General features: G+C 35.6%; 2 protein-coding genes across 6 annotated transcripts in view; one reads left to right on the forward strand and one right to left on the reverse strand.

The window, feature by feature from the left end:
• The window catches only part of RUNX2 (RUNX family transcription factor 2), a 150,512-nt gene that overhangs the window by 122,262 nt on the left and 5,794 nt on the right, over window positions 1-22,456 (reverse strand). The window lies entirely within an intron of this gene.
• Window positions 1-22,456, forward strand: part of SUPT3H (SPT3 homolog, SAGA and STAGA complex component) — a 256,384-nt gene that overhangs the window by 11,139 nt on the left and 222,789 nt on the right. The gene's annotated exons all lie outside the window — the stretch shown is intronic.

Consider the following 22,456-nt stretch of genomic DNA (forward strand, 5'->3'; position numbering starts at 1 on the left):
ACAATTTCTCACCTGATTTACTGCATGGGCAGTAGATGCATAAGGAGTTACTTGTCTCCATTTAAATTCTACAAAGAGTTCCCTTTGCAAAAGTGAAAGATGTAATATGTTTTCAGTTAAGTGTCCTTATGAGATCACTAGATTGTTGTCAGATGGATAATGAGATACCTTCCACTGAAAGTGCTTTTCAGTATAATGTAAATAAGAGCGTTTCCTTGTGCATTGACTCTTCTAATATAGATGAGTACATTGTGACAGACCCAGTGTTCTACTGTATTGCGTTTTCTTTGGATAGAATAATATTACTGCTCTCTCTTCTTCAAGAGAATTCTGTTTGCTATTTGTTCACATCTATTAAGGTCATCTATTCTAAAAAATAAAACCGTTGTTCTTGGTTGAGAAAAATAAATGTAACTCTATTTAAAAACCGAAATTTCAGAGTCAAATCCTGTACATCAGTTTGGATCATTGTCTGGGGAGCCTGCATTTTATTGGATTGTGGACTTCCTGATAAAGTGTTTTGAAACTCCCCTTCCCCGCCAGTGTACACACAATTCTGTCAGAATGCAGAAGTTATTGTTGGCCATATATATGGAAGGAATAGATATTTTCCTTTTGCTTCAGAACTGGTGCAGTTATCCTTTGAAAGCTGTGCAAACAGATCATCTGTGTCCAGAGTAACATATTTCACAGCTTCATTAAACTAGTAGGAACTGAGGAAATTCCTTGACTGCAATGAGCACATTGAAACTTAAATTTTTATTGTTTGCTGTGGAAGAAAAAAAAGGAGACTTTTAAAAATGATAGAGTGCCAGGGATGAACCATGCAGAAAAAAAGGACAACTGTTTCCTTTGGCCAGGGCCATAAAATGAAGTTATGCCTTTAAAAGAACTTTCTGTGCTCTGACAGAAGCTGACATTTTTTACAAACGATGTGATTTAGGAAGTTACGGATTCTCCCGTTTAGGCGATTTATAACAAATTCTTGCTGACATTTTAAGATCCTGGGAAATAGCTAAGACTGGAGCAATGCAGTGCAAAAAAGGTAACATCTTCTTAAAGAAAAGAAAACAGAGGCTATCTCTACCTAATTTCTTATTGTCAAGAGAAGGATCACCTATTTGCTGTAGTTTTCTTGGAGTAATATGAAGAGTAACTTAACTGGCCCTGCCTTTCTCAACAAAACATGTGCAGCAAGAAGATGAACTTTTGAGAAATAAGTCATATAGAGACATTAAGTGCTAATCCAGAATGCCATGTAGTAGTTTGTGTTGTATTTAAAAATGGGCTGTTGGATTTCAGGGATTTAAAAGGCAGAAAGAAGAGAAAGTCTGTTTTTGGAGTAAAATATAAAATCCTGTTCTAATCCAGTGGCAAGATCTGGAAATCTCTGGATAAGAATATCTCATAGTCTGAAGGTGATATCTTTGAGTAGTGCGTAATTTGCAGCACGGAAGTGTTGAGCCGGTGTTTGATTCCATGGAATATTTAAATTTACATGTAATGTTAAGCTTGTGACTAATCACACTTAAGGTGAGGAGGTTATTGATATGCTACATCTGTTACATACACTACACCTATTTTTGAACCATGGCATTTTAAGGGAATGAACCGAATCCTGTTGTCAAATTGTGTTTTTATGATAAGCTCAGAAGGGTTTTTCTGATTTATTTGAGAAGGCAAGAAGTATATAGGAGTCTTGAAATCATAAAATAATGCATAAAAAGCTGTCTCAAAATGCGTACAAGTTTTTCAGTGTATACATGGATACTTTATTAATGAAATTATTCTGGTTTTCCATTAAAAATATTTAAGATATGTCCTTGGATTTGAAGAAATCTCTTTGTTTGTTGAGAAAAGAATCTGGTTTGTATGATGCCTGAATAGTGCTGTGTAATTGGTGATACTGTATGTGCTGATTACCTTGAGAAGAATGCTTCTTAATCAGATTGTCACGAATCATCCAAACACAAGTCAATTTGCAGTGCACTCCCTTTTGCGTAGTTACATTTGGCTTTTAATTGTTTAGCCCTTGGAATTAAATTATGTTTCTGTTATACTAATTTAAAAGAGAAAAGTGCTATGTAGAGCTTGCTTCAACTTCTACATTATTTGTACTTGGATTTTTTGTTATGGTACCACGGAGTGTACAGCAGTAGGTGTTAATAATTTTAAAAAAGAGTTTTCAGCACATCTAGTGCATTTTGCTGATGTTTGTTTTACTAACTTTGGCTGATCTACAGCCTGTTTCCAAGCTAACTGCTCATGTTAGGTGGGTTACACTTAAATTACAATTCTGCCCAACAGATTCACAACCATGCTGATTTCACCGTAGCCATTAAAATTCATAATTTGGTAGAGATCATCTATTTTCTAGTATAAGCACTACTTGCAGAGTGAATTTCTGGAACCCATGACAGTCCAAAAATTGCAGCTACACAAGGAGGTTTTTAACTCCCCTCAGTAAAATGCCTTGACTTCTCAAAGCTATCTTAGATATTTACAAAAATTTTAATTACTGTTATCTGAAGTTTCTTAATTAGCTCTTGTGGTGTGCTTCATACCAAAAATCAAATTTTGATGATATAGGGTTATAAGGATACATTTTAGTGGTGAAAGTATTGAGGAAAACAGTGTTTTAATTTGGTTTAAATTTTAAAATTTTTAATTTGGTTTAAACTTTCTGGTTATTGACTGTATTTGCAGAGATGAATATTAAAACAATAATATGCATTGCTATGATATCAAATTACTGCTCCTAATTGATTGTGGCTTTCCAGACAGTGAAAATGTGTTCAGGTATTTCAAATGCAGTTCCCTACTCATCTTCCTCCAGCTTGTAGCTTACACTCACCTCTATTACACTTCTGTGTTGTGTTAGTGCGTAATAGAGTTACTAATAATTTCTTCATATTCCCTTTTTTAATGAATATAATATTTATAATATTTTTTTTCCAATAAGAATTTGGGCCAGTTCTTAAATCTTTATTAAGGCTTTTTGAACCTGTCTCCCTGACTCTTGGGATATTTACGTTATCTCTGTTACTAAAGCATTTAATGGTTTTGCAATATTGTCAATAATATTTCTCATTTTAGACTGGGTAGTAAATAGTGATTCTAGACCTCTGGTCACTCAAGGAGTATCTAGAATAAATGTATTTTTACTTCAGGCTTGCAAACACTGCATGGTGTTTTTTTTTTCCCTAAATAAGGCATGAGCTATAAAATATCCTATTTATTACCTGTTGCAACCTTGCAAACTTGTCAATCAAATAAATTGTCTTTAGGGGTTTTACTTAATTAGGATTTCTCATCCATTCTGAGATGACAACATCTTAGGGAATATCATTCTAAATTTTTAAATGTGCATTGAAATAACAGGAAGGATGGCCTCTGAACTGATCTGTCCTCCTGCCAATGAATTTGGATAACCTCTGCTGACTTGAGTTGAATTACAGTTTATTCACCACTGAATCCCTGGAAGATCTCATTGATTTCTTCTAGTATCTGATGCTAAATTTATTTTCATATTCAGAAATGAAAATTCTATTTAACAATAGTTCTTACATATGGTAAAACAGTGTTTTCTTATCAGTTAGAAAGTTCAGGGAACTTTCTGTTGCTCAGTGCTGAGGAAATGCCCACTGCATGTAGCAGTAAAGAAATGGTGTGATTCCAGAGCTGTGCTTTGCTAGACTGGTTTGTGTTTGTGTGTTAATCCAGTTGTGAATACCATAGTCACTCAAATGCTTCAAGTTACTCGCATTACATGCTAACAAAAAAAAGATACACAATATGCATTTTGGGCTGTTTACATGAGCACTGAACATTTTACCCAAAGGGTTGCACTAGGTGATTTATTAAGATAGCTTTTAAAATATATTCTCTGATTTCTAGATACTGTACAAAATCTTTGGCATTCTTGCTAGTTGTTATGGTCAGCCGGCTACTGGGTTTTTGATAAACATCTTACTTTGTTATCTAATCTTCAAAACACAAATGGCTTTCTTACATCTCTTTGTTACAATGGTTTTGTTGCTGCAAGTCCAGTTTACATTTGTTAAACTATGTCCCTGGTTATTTTGTTGTTTTATTCTTTTATTTTTCTGTTATTTCTAAATGTGTCAGCTTGACTCACCCTATGAGGCAGATACAAGTGTGGGAACTGCCATTTCCCTCATGCTAGGTTCCTCATGAGGTTTCACCTCATGCCAGGTTCAGTTCCTCCCCAGGAAAAAGTTTTTAGAGTGTTGGCTTTCATATGTCTTAGGTTTCATGGAATGCTGAGCTCATGCGGACCTCGATTCTACTTGAAACAAGTAAATGATTATAGAGACTAGGAAGTTATGCTGAATAGACAGTCTAGATGATTGTTTTTAATAAAGTAGTCCAGAATTTATCTAGCACAAAACGAGCGTGTGCTTGAGCTGAATGTTAGTAATTATTATATCACACTGTATGATGAGGTATGGTAGTATTCACACTGCCCTGCTGTGACTGATACCTTATGGTTTCTTTTGGTTGTTTGTTTATCCATCTTTGCTTTGAAGTTGATCAGTAAAATCATCTGACTTTGGATAGTTCGTTTGGCATGATGGTGGAAGAAAACATCAGTAATGACCTGGCTGAGGGAGTACTTTGGTTAACCAAACTGTAATTTGGGACTGTAAAGAATTTCTCTATTCTGTCCCATACTTGTTTACCATATTTGAACCCAGAATTGTGCTGAGATTGCACTGTTTAAAAATAAATAACCAGTTTAGCCTACTGAACTGAAACCCTTCCCTGCAAACACGCAGGGAGCACTTTCCGTCTTGGGTAGAGATGATGGCAGGGCAGCAGCAGCAGATGTGGTACGTGGTTATCAGATCATGTGTGGTTTTTCCTATCTACCTCATTAAATATATGAGGCAAGAGTGGTATGAGATAGAAAACTAGGGCCAGAACTAAGTTTTCCTTTTATAGGTAGGATGAAATACAGGAAGGAAATTCATTAGAGAGAAATTACTACAGCTCTTTCTGATGCGGATGTGGTGCTTTTAAAGGCAGAGTCTCTTCTTTGCACAGCACTTAGCTCTACAGGATTTTGCTGAGGAGGCCTGATAGGGTTTGCAGAACTGTTAATAAAAGATGTAAGAGCTGAAATGGAGTGAGTTTCAAAAAAGCTATTTGAAAATTCATTTTTCAGATTTCCACATTGCTGTACTGCATTTGAAGTATAGTTATTTTAGACCTCTCTTTTGTAATAGCGCAGTTTCATTTTACCTTTTAGTAGCAGAGTTCACTTGAAATACAACCTGAACTTGACCTTATTAGTGTCAAACTGTCTGAAAAACACTTATTTTATCTCTTGCTTCTTTCTCTTTGTTTTTGCTGAGTATCTTGTCCCTATTTATGAGAGAGCAAGAGGTGATGGAGGATCTTAATTAGTATCTTGAGTAGTACACACACATAGAGCAAAGAAATTGTTGAGTGTCTGTACAGAATTACAGAGGAACGTTTCTGCAACTAATTTAAAAATTACATTTGTACTCAGTCTGAAGAAGAAACACGAGAAGGATGTTTTTATGAAGGAAGACTGGAGATATTAATCTGGGTAACAGCTTTTTCTATAAACAGAATTAGCTGAAGTTTAGCATTAGTCTGGGTTATGTGTGTCTTGTGTTTCTGCTCTCCTAGTACTTTATTTTTCTCTTGTCAGTTCAAAGTTAATGTAAGTTTTGCAGTTCATTTGTGAAATCAGTTTTGCTAAGTATGAGAACAGTTTCTCTAAGTTTACTGTGTCCTCAGTTCTGCTCAGTTTTTTTTAAGTTGCATATAGCTTCTCAAGCTTCCTGTGTTTGAAATTTTGTTTTGAATCGAAATATTTTAAGATATATGGTTCCAGGATTTTGAGCTTAGATTCCTGAAACTTTCTGGTTTCAGGTTTTGACAGGTTGCTTTAAGGTATCATCTAGTACCTAAGTAAAAGATTATAAAATTTGGAAACTATTTACCCTACTTGAGTGAAGACATATATGTTGTAACCAAATACTGATTAAGCCATAAATTAATATGATAATTAAATTCAGCATTTTTAAACTTTTATTTCCCCAGTGTAATAAATTGTAATACATTAGTTCTAGCAGACTGAACCTGAAAATCCAGTCTAGCTGTAACTGTGACCATAACTGGCAGATGCTGCTCAAACTGCAGCTTCTTGCATCATTTGCAATCTGTTTGTTTTAGTCACATTTAATTTGACACTACTGATTGTGTGTGGTGTGCGGTATTGTTACAGGACATTATTCATCTATAGAGAACAGCAGCAAGGTGGACATTAGAGCTGTGCTTGGCTTTTTCATTCTTCTGAAGTCATTCTGCCCCATAGAGTTATTTCCAGTTGCATTAGGTAGTTCATTGAAATGTACAGTTTGAATGTCCATAGGTGACCAGAGTTAGAAGAAGGAATGTGCTGGTTGCTCTGTGTCCTAGGTGACTGACTCTGAGCAACTTGCCCGTTGCAGCTATTTCTGGCTCATTCAGCTCTCAGCTCTGTGGCATTGGAGGCCACTGCTTGTCTTTTTAATTATAAATTTTTTTACTTTTTTCCCTGAAGAACAAAAGCTGTATTGTCCTCCCCAGATTTTGCTGGAGTGTTGCTGAAGTCTGTCCCCCTGGTACGTGTCCATCTCTTCCGAAGTGCCTGACAGCCTGAGCAGTTACAGAAATGTGCTTGTTTTTCTCTATCACTGTGAGTTCAACATAGTAATTTAGACTATGACGTTCTCCCTAAATTGGTCTGGAAGGTGATTAGTTTATCCCTGGATCCCACACTGGCTCTGGGACTTAGAATGAACCAGCTAAATAATGATAGATGGAATATTTATCCTTCTGCATAGAGTCTAGTACGTTGAGTATATAACACCATCTATTTCTTAAAATGTAAATATATAAATAGCTTTATTGTACTTTTAATTTTCATCAGGTTAATCTTACTCTATTATTTGACTTTGTTACATGTATAAGAGATAAGTAAAAAAAAAAATCTATATAATATCCTACATATCAAATGTCTCTTCATATGATGTTTAATTTTAAATCCCATAGACCAGTATTTGATCTTTCCATGTGTTTCTGTAGGACCTTTTTTAATGACACATGGAGTCATTGCAGTGATTAGAAGGAACCCACCTTCCCCTCCACAGTCCCAGGGCTGTGAAGTAACTGAACAGTGTTTCTTGCAGCTTGACTCTAGAAATGGTAAATAATAATTTCACAGTTGTGATAAAACTGGATGGCAGAAACCACAGTAAGGACAGTGGAAAGTGGGTGCAGAAAGGACAAGAAGGAGTCTAATGATAATGGTCTAATGATAACATGCTAATTTATTATACAAAATAATATTGGCTGTTTCTTTAAGGTATTAACGATGACCTGGTTTTAGTTTTAAAAAAACACTACCAAGGACATGTAGTTTATGATTAAAGTTGTTTTTGCTTTTGTAGAAAATGCTGAGTAAACAACTTATTTGCTCTCTTGGTGACTTCTTTTGCTTCTTCAGTTTTCGGACAAAAAGCTCTAAGGACTTTCTGGTGTTAAAAAGCAGCAGCTTCTGACCTAATGTACCCTTCTCTGAACGATAATGTTTCTTTGTTACTTATTTTTAGCTCAGATTGTTTTTCTCCCCTTTCCCCCAACATGATTTGTACAACCTTTAGAAAATTGAGTAGTTGTGGTTTTGAATCATCCTCCGTTTCTAGACTGAATGAGTATTTCTGAAGAAGCACAGGATTGCTTGTGAGTGGGCCTTTTTCTTACTTAAAAAGGCAACAGCCATGACAGTTTTACCCCCTGAAAAAAAGCAGAAAATCTATAGACCCTTAATAGACTGCGTTGTGACCCTGGAAAGGACAGCGTGTTAAGTACTTGCTTAATTTTGTACCAATGGTATATTGCTAGCAGATGTCCTTTGTTTTGTTTTTACTGTGATTCAGAGCCATTTGGATAAAACATTTTGAGGGAGTATATTTTGGTCCTGAAATAAAGCATGACTATCCATTTAGAAACTACAGTAATACTTCATTGTGTATCAGTCTATATTTGACTCCTTGTTTGGGTTTAAAGCCTTTAGCATATCAAGTACAAGTCTAAGTACTGTTATCTTGCTGTGCTTTTGGTGAAGCACAGCAAGATAGCATGAACAGCTGATGTATAAATACTGATTTAAAAAAAGCCTTACAGGAATAAATTTGAATTCCACAAAGTATAAATAAATGTGTTTGGTTGTTTTAAGTGTGGGAGAAGGCTAATGAACTTGATGGCAAATTTTTTTTTTCCTATTAAAGTAATTAATACTTTTGTATTAAAAAAGATCCCTGTTAATTCTGCAAATAAGGTAGCTCCCTTCTAAACCAATCTTGTAGCTTTTATATTCTGAATTACTCACAGGCAATCAATAACCTGAGGGGTCAGCCTGTACTGTTTATATTGTGTGGATTTTCATTTAAATGGATACATACACACTCATTCCCAATGCCTTGCCAGTATTCCTGCACAGTTAAATAATAATTCCATCAAATGGAATCATAATAAAATTAAGGTTGGAAGAGATGTCTGGAGGTCATTTGGTCCAACCTACCAGATTCAAACATTAGGTCTCATTGCTCCACAACTATGTGAGAGAAATGCACTTTTATTTTATAGTCTACCTGGTTTAACTGCTATAGTTACAGTAGTAGACTGGTTTTTCCAATATAGCCAAGCTACTGTAATTATTCTGGAAATACTTTTAAATGTAGACTAGACTTTAATATTAAAGCAGTGTCTAAAATTACTAAATAAAATTAGATTTTGATTTTCTGGGAAGTCCCTTTCACTAGCCAAGTTAAGAGGAGAAAATACATAGTCTTTATGGAAGGTATGTATCAATGTGGTTTAATATGTGACTCTGTACCTATGACTACTTTTTCTGTTAGACTGCAAAGCTCCTGCTATTATGTATTTAAAAATGTAGACATTGGAATAATTCTGCATAGTTCCCTGAAAAAATACAATGTAATGTTAAATAGCTCCCCACCCTCCTCCACCCACAAACAGTCTGTTATCTAATTTTTTGGAGAACCTGCACAAAAGAAGGGATAATTATTATTGTACAGTCGTGCTTCTCAGTTATGATAAAATGTTTTGTGTTACTGTTAAAAGCAGAGTATGTTTTACATGGCCACTATAGTGCTAAAGGTTACTATGAAAGAATTTTTTTAAAGTAAGGAGTTTGAGCAAACCTGGAGACTTAATAAAGTATTGGAAAGGATGAAAAAAATATCCCTCTAGTCCTCTCTTTTTTTAGGAAAACAAGGTAATCATGTTTTCTTTAAAATAAATTTTGTTTATTTCTTTCTCTACATGTGTATATATAGGCTTATATACAAGCATAACACTTTGCTGATTTCCAGTTCATATGACTATTTGGCTGTCTGGGAGGAAACATGGGAATAAATATGTTAGGAGGCAGGAAGAGGGTGATCTGTGGAAATACATTTTCTTAACATCCTTCTACTCCTCTACTGCTTAGTAAATTCCAATTGAATGTGCATGTGTATAGTTGGCAGATTCACTACAATCAGATCTTTCTCCTTCATTTTATGTAATAATTTGGTAGGGCAGTTCAGTCAGTAACAGTGAAGGCAGACAAATAACTTTGTCTCTTTATTTAGAGTCTCAGTAATTCCAGTTTTGCTTTTGACAGATCAACATCTGTCTAGGTCTGAAACACTTAATACAAATAATGGCATTAAAATTAGCTGTATGCAAGTTTGCTTTAAAAACTGTAAAGGTATAAATGCTGATTGTCATTGAATGGGATGTGTTGGAAGAGTTGCAGAAATAGTGTTGGTCCTGGACTAGGCCCTTCTAGGTCTGTTTGTGCCGACTGCTATGGAGTTACAAGGAAATAGCCCTATGCAGTGAAAACTGAAAATCTACTCAGCTGAACCAGCTTTAATACAAGTTAAACAGGGCTCGATGCATATCTGGTGACTTCAAGAGAAAAGCTCTGTAGAGGTTGGCAAACTTCTCTATTCTCTGTTTCCCTGTTAAATGCCAGTTTTATTCCTTCAAGAATGAAACTCTCTTTTGGAAAGCAATATATTAAAACAAGCTCTGCCTGTGAGTTTGCACTGGCAGGATCTCCTGCTTTGCCTGCCCAGGTACATTCACATACTGCTGCAGTTGTGTGCCCAGAGCTGACTTTAAAGTGACAACTCAGTATCTGTTGTGTCCTGTTATGGTTCAGATGACTGAAAAGATAAGTGATCAAGTTATTGAAGGAGAGATGGAACTCTAGGGGGTTCTTTCTAATGAATTATAGAATTATTTTTGAAAAAGCAGTGCAGTGTTTGAATAATCAAGTAAAGTATTTTTCTGGAGCCAGGATTGCGATGGTAATATTTATCTTTGAATTCTTAAGACAGATAAAAATCAAAAGCCCAAACCACCAGCTATTTTTCTTTAATGTTTAGATTAATCCAGGAAAATAGACCAAAATTTTGAAAATGGCTTATTTAAACACAGATTGATTGAACTGTTTAAGGGGCATTTAATTTCTTCTGCAGAAAGACTTCTCTGTATAGCATCGTACGGTTTTAGGGAAAGTTATTAATTGATTTATCATTATGATCCTTTTGAAACAGGGAAGTTGTAACACTATTTTGTAAATTGCAAATTAAGGCCCTGGGCAGAAACTTCTGGACATCATTTAGTTTTAAATGGAGCACTTTGTCTTCTCATCTGTTTTAATAAAGATTTTCTAGTCTGATTGAAGTAGGTGATAGTGAAATGTGTTTGCTGTCTGTAAGGATGTCTGATTTTTCTGTTGGCAGTGCTGTTTCCTCCGTTCACACACAAGTGAAGATAGTTGTCTTAATAAAAATAAAGTAGGAATTAGACTTTTTTTTTCTATCATCCTTTGCTACATGTTAGCTTGCCATGTGGCTTTCCATGTGTGCCACATGTTTCTTGTATAAGCATCTAGTATTAAATACAAGTGTTGGTAGCTCTATCACTAACAGTTCACATGCCCTACACTGAAAAGCCAACATCCTCTCCAGCTGATGAGAGCTGTTGCTGCTATTTTGGTAGTCTTTTGTTGCTTTAAATGTGGGGTGATGAAAGCATGAAGAACAGCTGCTGCTACTTTAATCCTATAAGAGAGGTAATATTCATGTGTTTTTATTTGTGGTTGGTGAAAGACTCATTTCTTTCTTGTTGGAGCTGAAAACAAAGATGTTGGGGATATTTCGGTGCTGATTATAAGAATATAGTTGCCACTCCTGGAGTTGAGAAATTCAAAATGTAGTCCACCTATTATAATCAAGGGTGGAGAAAAATTTATTGCAGTGAGTTTTAAACTTCAAAAAGCTTTCAGTGTGTTTGGACTGAAGGAGTAAGTGTCAGCCACTTTTAAACCTCTGCCGTTCAGGTTTTGCCTAGTACAGTAGTTATATTTTAAATTACTGAAGTTATTCTGATAGGCTTGCATATAATTAGTGTAACAACATATGTATGTAATCTTTATTTTTTGCCAAATGGAAAGGTTAGTCTTTCTTTTTCATACGGGTAATCATGAGTTTCACCAGTATGTCTCAGGTCTGGTCTCTTGAGGCTATTGGTAGGAGGAACTATGTGACTGTCTTCATATCTTCTTAACCTTAGGACTTGGCATGATCAGTCTTGGATTAAGAATTTGAATCACTTCTATGTCTAGGCCAGGACCTCTACTCTTAAGTCACTCACTTGATTTATCATCCAAAGTAAGGTGGCTTAAATTCAAACCTACTTAGGGTTGAAATACTAGAAAGCAATTTACCTGTAAAGGTGTCAGTTTTCAGAAATCTGAGCTACTTTGTGAAAATTTTTAAGGGATAGTCCTTTCCCAAAGATGAAGCACACTATTTTAGGAGTTTTTAAATTTATTTGAACCAGAACAAACCAAATTACAGCAACGACCATTAATTGAGTCTTGTAGCCACTTTTGACATCTGACTGTAAAAAAACCTAGCCACAAACATGACTTACCTCATTAGTTAAACTGACAGTTCAGTTGTTTTATTACTGAAGCAGGACTGAACCTACCAGGTAATTAGTTGAGGTTTTGAATTTTCTTCTTTAGTCAAAATATCAGTGTGTTCTTACAATGAGGATGTGCAATTCTTAATTTTTTTAAATTTATCTTTCCCTGTACCTTAGTTTGTGGAATCAACATTTGCCAACTCTAGATCTTGACTGAAGTTATCTATCAGACATTTAAATATTATTCTCAACAAGAAAAAAAAATAGTGGAACTGATTCCTATTCTTGTTTGACTTAGTTTGAAAACTAATGGTTCAAATCAAACTTGGGTCTTTTCCAACCTAAATGCTTCTATGATTCTATGACTTTTTTTGTTGCAATTGCAAATTAAAAATGAGTTGTTACCGAATTCAGTAATAGAAACTGGAAGCATTTTGTACGTACTTCGCGTGGCAAGAGCACTGTGTCAGCAGATTATTTGGAATATTTCAGATTTTGAAAAGGATAATAGCACTGACTTTGCTGGGAATGAGATATGAATAGCTGTGCATTTACTTAAGCATTTTGCTGCATTAAGGTCCCTTTCTTTATAAATAAAACCTGTCACTGAAGCCTAGAGATAACAAGACTCATACTTGTTATTGCCAGATTTTGGGCATGCTGACAGATTCCCTGTAGATAAACTGGGATGTGAGCTTGTACTGCTTTGTTCACTCTGTCACACTTGGATTTATACTTGCTTTTTCCCACACTGAATGGAAAGTTTGTTAATTCCTTTTTCATTGAAGGATATTACAACCAATTGAATGAATGTACACCTGAGCACAATGCTCACAGCAGCTTGAGTCACTGCAACATTTCCATCCTACATTTTCATGTGGGAAGTTGATTATGTACCAAAGTCCTTACCTTTATCAGTGAGTGTTACTTGTTACTCACTGAATACAAGAGGTATAGGAACTAAAAGAATCCACTTATTTCTGAGTCAGAGGCAGGATTCTGTACTACTGAAACCTTCCTGACAGCCAGCTGTCACATCTGCACCAAAATCTCTAGTGAAGGAGATTTTTTGGCAATTTTCACTGAACTTACTTGGTTTTTGGATAGTTACTCCTTTGTTTCTCTAGAGAAATGATGGCTGTGAAAAAATGACTGTGTTGTACAAGACTGTAAACAGAGTAGGACTAATGAGTGACTCTGGATATAATGTAACATTAGATTGGATGTGGAGGATGTATTTTATCAATTCATAATAGTTTAAAAAGGAAAAAAAAAAATCTGAAGACACAAACAGGCTTTAGACAATACACAGGCAGAGTATAGACCCAACAGGCACCCAGATAATCCAAGATGGGGCATCTATTGTGGCATACATGCCATAGCTGAAATCTGCCATGGAATACTGATCTCCTTTGTTTTTGATTTGCTTTTGTTTTTACCACAATACTGAGGAAGGAAGAGTTGGTCACCTTTCACTTTACAGTGATTTATTCAGCTCGTTCAACCTTTTCACATTGATCATGGTTTCTAAAACTGTTGCTAACATCTTCTCTGCCAAAATTTCTGTGTTTTGGAATTTTCCACCCCCTCCCCCAGCCTTCTCCCTTGAAAGGTGGTGTCCAACGGGGGAAAAAAAAACCTAACAAGTTATTTTTGAGCTCTCATCATTGAGATAGGCAGAAATTGTCTCTTTATTTCTGTATATGGCAGGCCTAATAGTATCTGTGAGAATGAGCTGAACACCTGCCACCAGTTTATTCTGTAAGTATTCTTAATCAATTTTGGTTGTCTTTTCACCTTGCTACCCTGCATCTTCATGGGTTGACTATTTCAACCTGTTCAGTCTCAGGTCTTGCAGTGAAGGGTGTGGGTGTATCAGGACCAGATGCAGGACAATACCATGCGTACCATGTAAGCACCGCTTTTCAGAAGCGGGCTGAGAAAGAGCACAGCTCTTTTTGTTCAGAATCCTTTATGGTGCTGTTGCTATAACCAAGGCAGTTGGTGAGTTTTTTAAATGCTTTGAATTTTCTTTTTAATTTTCAGTTTAAGCCAAAACCAGTTTTCTAGTTGAAATACCTTTAAGTTCCAACCCAAAATAGGCAACAGCTATATTTGGTGATGGCACAATTGTTAGCATTGGTTGTTTCAGATTTCAAATATGCTTACACAAAGAAAATGGAAGCGTTTTGCTGACTATATTTGCTAAGCATTTTCCCAGCAGGAACCAAAATTACCAAGTCATGGTGTTGTGAGTCATAAGTATGACTTTTTAATATTTATTTTTTTAAGAACAGTCTTCTCAATTATATATCAAAATAAGTTAACCTGGGAGACAACTTTACTTGGGGCTAGAATAAACACATACTCAGCAAGACTGAACTGATGATGCTGTTTGTAAACATTCTGCTATTGTGACTGATCTGTGTTGTCTTATAAAGGTCACACCTATGGATCAGTATTTTGTGGTAGGCGCTGAACAAATGTATGACAAAACCATAGTCTTCACAATTCCTGTAAAAGAAGTGAGGGATTCAGGGTTTGTTCTTAAGATGCCTAGGATTTTCAGGTGGCTCTCGCTTCCATTAGAGCCAGGAACTTTAAAAGGCATACTAGATAACCATTGCCATGTAAAAATCAGACAGCTGCAAAAATTTTAGTAAGGTACTCATATTTTTTGATGATTTTTGAAAGTAGAAGAATCAGATCTATGATCATCATAAGAGCTTCAGGTGAGTTTGCAGTCAGCTTCTTGTGGGAGCCATGCCCTGTTCCATCAGAAAATGGATGAGATAGTGGGACAGTAGACAAGTGTGGTGATGCTGAGAAGCACCCTTGAAAGAAAAGACCAATGGCCATGAACAGGCATTTGAAAATGGGACCAGACCTATGCTTCTTATTTTCAAGACCTGAGACTGAGAAGATCAGAAGTATGAGAGATGAATGGCAGAGTGCTGAAAGACAAGTTTGCCAGAGTCAAATATTTGGCTGCAAAATGACATTCTCCTACTACTTTTACCATTACAAAATGTGTGAGAGTCTTTAAACCGAAAAAATGTACAGGGAAATGTGAAAGAAGCATTAGAATGCCATGAAAACAAGCTGTGTTACATGAATTACGCATTGACAAAACGTGTGCATTGCCCAAGCCTTAGTGCTACTGCCACCCTTGAGCCTCTGTGCATGTTATCAAGGACAAATATTTTCTGGTGCTCCTCTCTTTGATGCATAATCCCAGTCTAAACTAGCTTTTCCTATGTGTGCAGTTTTCCTGCCGGAGTCCCTTATAAAACAGTCTTGCAAAATACGTTCTCAGAGGCTGCTGTCTCCTGACTTTGTTTTCCCTTATTCCAAACACTGAAATCAAGTTAGAGGTTCCTGAAGTATCACAGTTGCTTCTCTAATAGCATGCAGACTGGAGTAGTCAAGTTTGCTGCTTTTTACAGATGTGTATGGATACATGCTTGTGTATATATAAAACTGTAATGAAGTGAAAATCTGGAGGTAATTTTTCTGTGGCAGACCTGTGTAGACAGAGTTACTCAGAGAGCTGCCACGGAGGGCAGTGCTCCTGAGGTGAACGTGCACAAGTTCTGTTCCATCGGAACAGAGCAAAAGGTTCCCTACGTGAGTTCTTGGAAAAGCTGTGGATCTCCCCTGCTAGGACATTTGTTAGTAGTCAGGAAAGGAAAGAGTTTACAGGTTAAGGGTATGAAGTAAGTTTTCCACCATCTGACCTTTCTCACATGCTAGCACAGAGCAGCTTTTCTGTAGGATCAAAAGATGTTATTGTTTGTCAGAATAACTCTGCTAATAAACCCTCTTGTACAAAAGTATCTATTATGTTATAAAAAGAAGTGTGCTACTCTAAGCAGTTGTACTGGTGTAACTGCATTTAGCTAGGCCTTCTTCCATCATCGCTGTCTGTAAAAATCTGCATTTCTAACATACTCCAGTGCTTTTCAGCATTACCTGGGTCCTTCCTTGAGGTGCACCAGAAAAGCAAGTGGCAAACAGTTCTGTAAGGTGCCACTGGAAGAGGGATACAGCTCTGGGCACTAGGTTAGTTAGAAAGATGTTGGGATGTGTATCATCCAATGGGTTTTTTTTTTTTAATTATTCTAGAATCTGTAAGTTTTTGTGTTTTCCTCTTGCTCCATGAACTGTTATTCTACATGTAATGAAGCTGAAAATCAAGTAAGTGTGATCTGACGTGCTTCAATGAACTTTCTGGGATCTGGTCTGGAGTTATTATTTATTTATGGATATTGTCCCTGGTCTGTGTGTGGTAACTGCTTGAATGCTCTCAGGCTGTGGTAGTACAAAGCAAACGGAGTTTGCGTGAATGCAGGCACTTACCTGTCACGTGCATCATGTGCACCATGAATGAAGGTAGAACTACTCTGCCCTTGGAGAAATCACTGCTGCACCTCACATTAAAGGCTTGATTTCATCTGGTTAAGGAAGTGTAAGGCTCATGCCATGAGATATTTTATGTGTGGTTGTTGTGGATATAGATTAATCTTTAGAATATTTCTTAGAAAAAGTGGATGAAGAAACAAACAGTGATGTAAAACTTCGCAATCAAATTAGTGATGTAATAATCACTCTTACTGAGAAGAGACAAAACCAATTTGTGAGAATTGGCAGATACGTGTTTTTTCCATATACCCTATGTTACAGTTCAGAGCCTTGATGCTAGTACTTTTTGTACTAAGTTGTCCACCTTATTCCTTCTCACAAAGGAATTGTTTTTTTCTTTCTTTGTAGGATTGATTAATATTTTTTTTGTAGATGAGAGAGATTATCAGTGATGTCTAGACATTGCTGTTTCCAGAAAAAATGTAGAACTGAATCTTTCTAAACTTGGTGATTTGTGTAACAGCATATTGCCTGCTGAAACTGTGCCTGGCTGGGGTTCTTGCTGTTGTGAAGAATAACATACTGGAATTTCAAGCTAGGAGCTATTTCTGTTTGTTTCTGCTTGAGTTTTGTTTTGTTTGTTTTTTTTTCTTTTTTTAACCAAACACCTCTCACATAATTTTCTTAATAAGAAGTGTAATAAATGTGTTTTGTAACATAAATATATTTGCTGTTGTTTGACTGACTCTTCAGTCACTGTATTCACCACTTCTTTACACTAACGTTTACCATAATGAGCAGCTCGGAACAGTTTACTTTCTGAAAAACAAGTGACTCCTGGTAATGCTCAAGTGTGGTTTGTAACATTCCACAACCAGCAAATACTAAAATACACTATTTTTTCCAACCTGAGCTTCAAAATAATAGAATAGGGATCCGGCATTGAGAAATGCTGCTTTGAAATGTGTATGAAATAGATTTCTGATGAAGAGGGAATTTGAGAAATACTTCTTTAAGAATTCTGGTGAGATACACAAACCACCTTCTGTAAGCTCTCTGAACATAACTAACATGCTGCTCAGTTTATTCAAAAAAGGACTGTAAATTCTGGAAGTTTTAACTTGATATGTTTGCAGGTAACATGATTGATGTGTAACTCTAGAATGAAAGGAGTATTTAGAGTCTTGGCTATCAGTTCACCAGTTCTTATTCCTTAAACAAAGACAGGTCAGATACTAGTCTTGTCCTCTGTAAGTGTTAGTTTCTGGCTTCATCCTATGAATACAGACCTATGTAAACTCAGAAAATGTCCTAACACTTGAATGTCTATTGATTACTAAATTGGGAAAAACAGAATAGTGGAGAGGGGCTAGCCTAAGTCACAAGATTTTTTTTTTCATAGCTTCTCAGAGGTATATCATATTATAAATGCATTAGAAATGTTTTGCTCTGAGGATATGTAGCATTCCTATAAAGGTTAAATCAATAAAAATGATTTGGCCACATTCCTAAGCATGGCTAGAACAGGTAGCCCGTTGTTTAAGGTACCCTTGAATTTCTGGATCAGATTATTATGGTGCAGCAAAAAGGCTTACTAAAGGCTTCTTACTGTCTGCAGACGTTCTGTGTTTCTATGTGAAGATATCGTCAGCTTAAAAAAACCTTCAGATTTTCTTTGCTACTGAAAAAAAAAGAGCATTTTTATGTGTAGAGGTCTCAAATGTTGTGCTGTGTGTGCTGTAAGTTTTAAAGGAAGTTTTGCAACAAGAAGGGGTGAAGAGACATCAGTAATTGGTAACAACCAGGTATGTAAAGAAGAGAAAGAGACATCTTTTAAATCAGTGTTAAGACTAGTAAAATTGCTGCCCATTTAAGTATCTTTTTTAGTTTGTTTAGCTTATTCTTCTTTTATGCATATCTGCTGAAGGGGAATAGTCATTATGTGATGTATATTTACTGTATCTAGCCAGTTCAGTAAGCAAGTAAGATTATGAAATATAATGGTAGAAGACTTCAAACTGTTACTTCAAATTTGTCTAACTTCATACAAAGTTGATAAAAATTTAGTAGCTATTAAATAGTGTTTATTCCATACATCTGGTTGATTTAGTAGACGGAGCTGAAGTCTGACAGTAGACTGTTTTTATAGATTTAGTGCATTTTAAAATCTTTCAGGCATGTTGAAGAGCTACTGTATATTATTGTTACAGGGCAGATTTGTGTCTTACGGTGAGTGCGTGTGCTATGCATCTACGCTCCTGACATTTTTATATAGGTTTTATGGAGCACAAGCTTACTGTAAGAACATGTCACTAAGATTAGAGATCAGATTCTTATGGGTATTTTAAATTTATTTCTCTCAGTCTCACTGTGCCCTTTAAGAATGCTGGAGCTAAAAACAGTGCCTTTTTATCTTTGCTTCTTCCTTTTTAATATTTTTTTAAGTGTGTGAGAGATTATACTATTTTTGAATTATATAATAAAATGTAAAATTGTGAAGAGTAATTCTGATGATAAAGCACAGAGCCCACACTACTGGTAACTGGGACTTTGTCTCAAGATGTTTTTCAGTTGTGAAAATTTGATCAGTGAATTAACCGCACATCCGGCTACACACATCTTTGATCGGAATTGGAACATTCCAGCTCGTGTGTGTGTCTATGTGAGCTGGCTCCCTCGAGTAGGTTTTACACATGTGCACTACACATGTGCCTTGAAATTAGTTAGTAAATTAATGTTATAATTCAAAGTAATAAAATTACGCTTTTCAAGCCTTTGTTTTGTACTTAATGAGTATTATTATAATTTATCTTTTAATCTGGTCGAGCTCAGGTCTTCATTTCTTTTAGGATGGTTTAATTAATACACAGCTTAGCTGCAATTAAGAATTTGCTTTTGCTTTTAAAGGTAATATTAAAATTTTACTTTAATGAGCATAGAACTCCAAATTATTACAAGGTCATTACAATGACTGAGTTAATTACCATTCAGAATAACAGTGCATGATTTTAGGTCCTATTCCTGAAATGCTCTGAAATGAAAAGTTGCTCTAGCATTTGCATATGCAATACACAGTGGTGCACTAGAATGAAACTGTTCTAGCTCCAGTATGAAAATGATTTGCACTGTGGAAGATAACTTTCTTCCCATTTGATGCTAAATTAATTTTTTTTGATTACTTAGATGCTATTTTTTTATCCAGAAATGACTGCACTTTTTCTGAATGTTGATTTCTTTAATAAAATATTAGTATAAAGAGTGTAACTTTTGAATTTTAGTGTTTCTGTTTATGCCGTTTAATCAGAAAGGGGGGAAATAAAAATATACTGAATAGCAACAAAAATATAGCACTTAGTTTTGAACGTACAGAGTTGGATGTAGGAGGGGTGGGAAGGAAGCAAAGTGAATGCCCTTTTTGCAGAAAATCCTTTTGGGAAAAGAGAACATTTTTACTGGTGTACACTAAGGTACGGCGCCTAAGTAAATAGTTGCTGCTTTCTGGTCCTGTCAGTTTTAAATAAACCATTCATTGTTATGGATTGGTTATTCCACAAATACCCAAACGCAGTGGAGTTAAACTTTGATACCGCTGATTGGAAAAATGCAGATGATGAACTCTCTTAGTGTGAATTTATATGGATGGTCTTACTTAGAGGAAATAAGTTTTGCAGATTGTGTTAGGAAGTAAATATACTGCAGGCTGTAAGTACTCTGTCACAAAGCTGCTCCTGTGCTCGGGTATTGTACAATAGCTGGTAGAATTAATTCATCAAACTCTTGTTAGTATTGAGTCACTAAGCTAGACCAGATGTGTCCCTTCAGTGTTACAGAGCAAATGTGACACTTCTTTTTGTCCTAAAAGCTTTCTGTTTAAAGGTGAATAGATGATGCATTTGAGTGAAAGTCACTCCTGGAATTTATACACAAAATGCTGCAAGGACATAAATATCACAGCAGTTCATTGTTGTGGCTCACCTGAATGGCTTGTGGAGACATGTTAAGTTAAAATAGCAAATTCTGACACTACAGTCCTCAAAATTTTTTTTTCAAGTCATGTCTTAAAATGCCTTTTAATTTCCATTGAATCCTGTTTAATTAATGTAAAATTATTCTTGCTGATTCTAGATGAAGATTTGTGCTCACAGTAAATTATTAATGTATTGTATTATTGCAAAAATGCAGTTGTGGATGATTATCAGCTCTTGGCAGCACAACTCTGCATTTGTGTCTGGGATCTTTCCATGTCAGTGTGGTTGTGCTTTTTTTTTTTTTTTGTGAGCCCCTTCAGTGGAAATATATTGCACTGTGTAAAAAAACACCAGCTGATCTACAAATAAGACTGCTTTGGCTAAAATATGTTTCAACTTTGAAAGTTGAGGTGAGTTAAGAGTGGCCGGTCTGATGCCCACAAAAGCAGTTTCTCTTGTCACTGGGCTATGGGAGGGAATAAGAGGATATGAAGGGACTGACACCAGGCATGTCTCTGTCATGATTTTTACCAAGGATTCTAAAACTAGTATTTCTGGCATTTGTTATTTCATTACAAGCACTAACACTTAAAATTTATCTAGAACACTGTGGTAGCATTAATAAACACAGTTTTTAACAAATATTAGTGCAGGACCCTGACAAGTTCCTCCACGGCATGTTAGCAAGATATGTGAAGAGTGGCAAATGTTCTTGGGGTACTGCTGGCAAATCTGAATGCAGCAGCGCATTCTCCTTTATGGCATCAGTGCTAGGGTGGAAAAAATTGTATTGATAGAGAAGTCTTCTAAATTTATGCTATTGCTAGTTTGACTTTAACTTGAATTTCACAATCTTAGAAGTGTAAGTTAATAGGAATTAGAGGCTTTAACTGTATACATGTGTGTGTTTGCACATACACAGCTCATTAACATTTCTTAAAAGAAAGAATACCCTGTTCTAATACCACACACAGATACATTGAAATATTGTGTGTTTTTAACTCTGTCTTTTCTGATTTGTATTTGTATGAATTACAGGTCTTTGTGGGATTAACACTATCTGGTAGTCAGTGTACTTAGGCATAATTATTTATCTATATTGTTTTTTCTTAATGAAATCATAGGCAACCCTTTCTTTTGCTTGTGTGTATAGGGTCAAATATATTAAATGTGTCTGACAGAGAAATTCAGTTCAGTAATTACTAATGACTTGTAACATCCCCCTGCTCCGATTTGTTCCAGCAGAGCCACTGCACGCAGCATATGGTGCTTGATGTACATGTGTGTCTGTGCATATAGATGCAAATGCATCTCGTTACTGTTAATTTTCATTGTGATCAAGGCCGGATCCTGTTCCTCTGAACAGTATTATATTATGTAACTGGCAGTGGCTCTGTCTTTCTGTTTCAGTTAACCACAGAGTAGATTTAGATCTAAGATATCTGACCATGAGGGATAAGTAAACAATGGTTTGGCACACTTACGGTTCAAATAAATTCTGGGGAAAATAAATGTATGTAAGGTCATCAGCTTTTAACTTTCCTTAATCAAGAAAATGAATGATAATAAATTTTAAGTCATTATGAAATGCTAGCAATTCAGAGGAAATATAATATGTAAAATAAGCTGTCTATCAGAAATATAGTAATCATATTTGAATGAATTCCTGCCAAAAAATTTTGCCATGGGGTTTTTAGCTATAACATATTAAAACTTAAAACTATTGTTAATTCCAGAACTGCCTGATCTTAATGGATATGGCATTTTTAAGAGACAGACAGCAGAAGAAACTGTTTCTACCCTTCGCTGTAAAAATAAAGGTAGTTTTATTGGATATGAAAAAATATTAGTAAGGAAAACTACTATGAATACAGTGGATAACGTACAAAAATACTTACTTTTTAAAGCACCCTATGTACTTAAAGGAGAATGTAGCCTTTTTGCTTTAATCTTTTGCTGCTCTAAGATTAATTTTTATAAATAAAAACATTTAAAAAGGAGTAGGTTGTGCAAACTAATTTAATTGCTCTGATTAAAGTGACTTCAGCAGTTCAAGAGAGTCAGGAGAAAACCTATAG

This window comes from Pyrgilauda ruficollis, unplaced genomic scaffold (genome assembly GCF_017590135.1).
Source record: "Pyrgilauda ruficollis isolate IOZ18807 unplaced genomic scaffold, ASM1759013v1 scaffold54, whole genome shotgun sequence".
NCBI classification, from domain to species: Eukaryota; Metazoa; Chordata; class Aves; order Passeriformes; family Passeridae; genus Pyrgilauda; species Pyrgilauda ruficollis.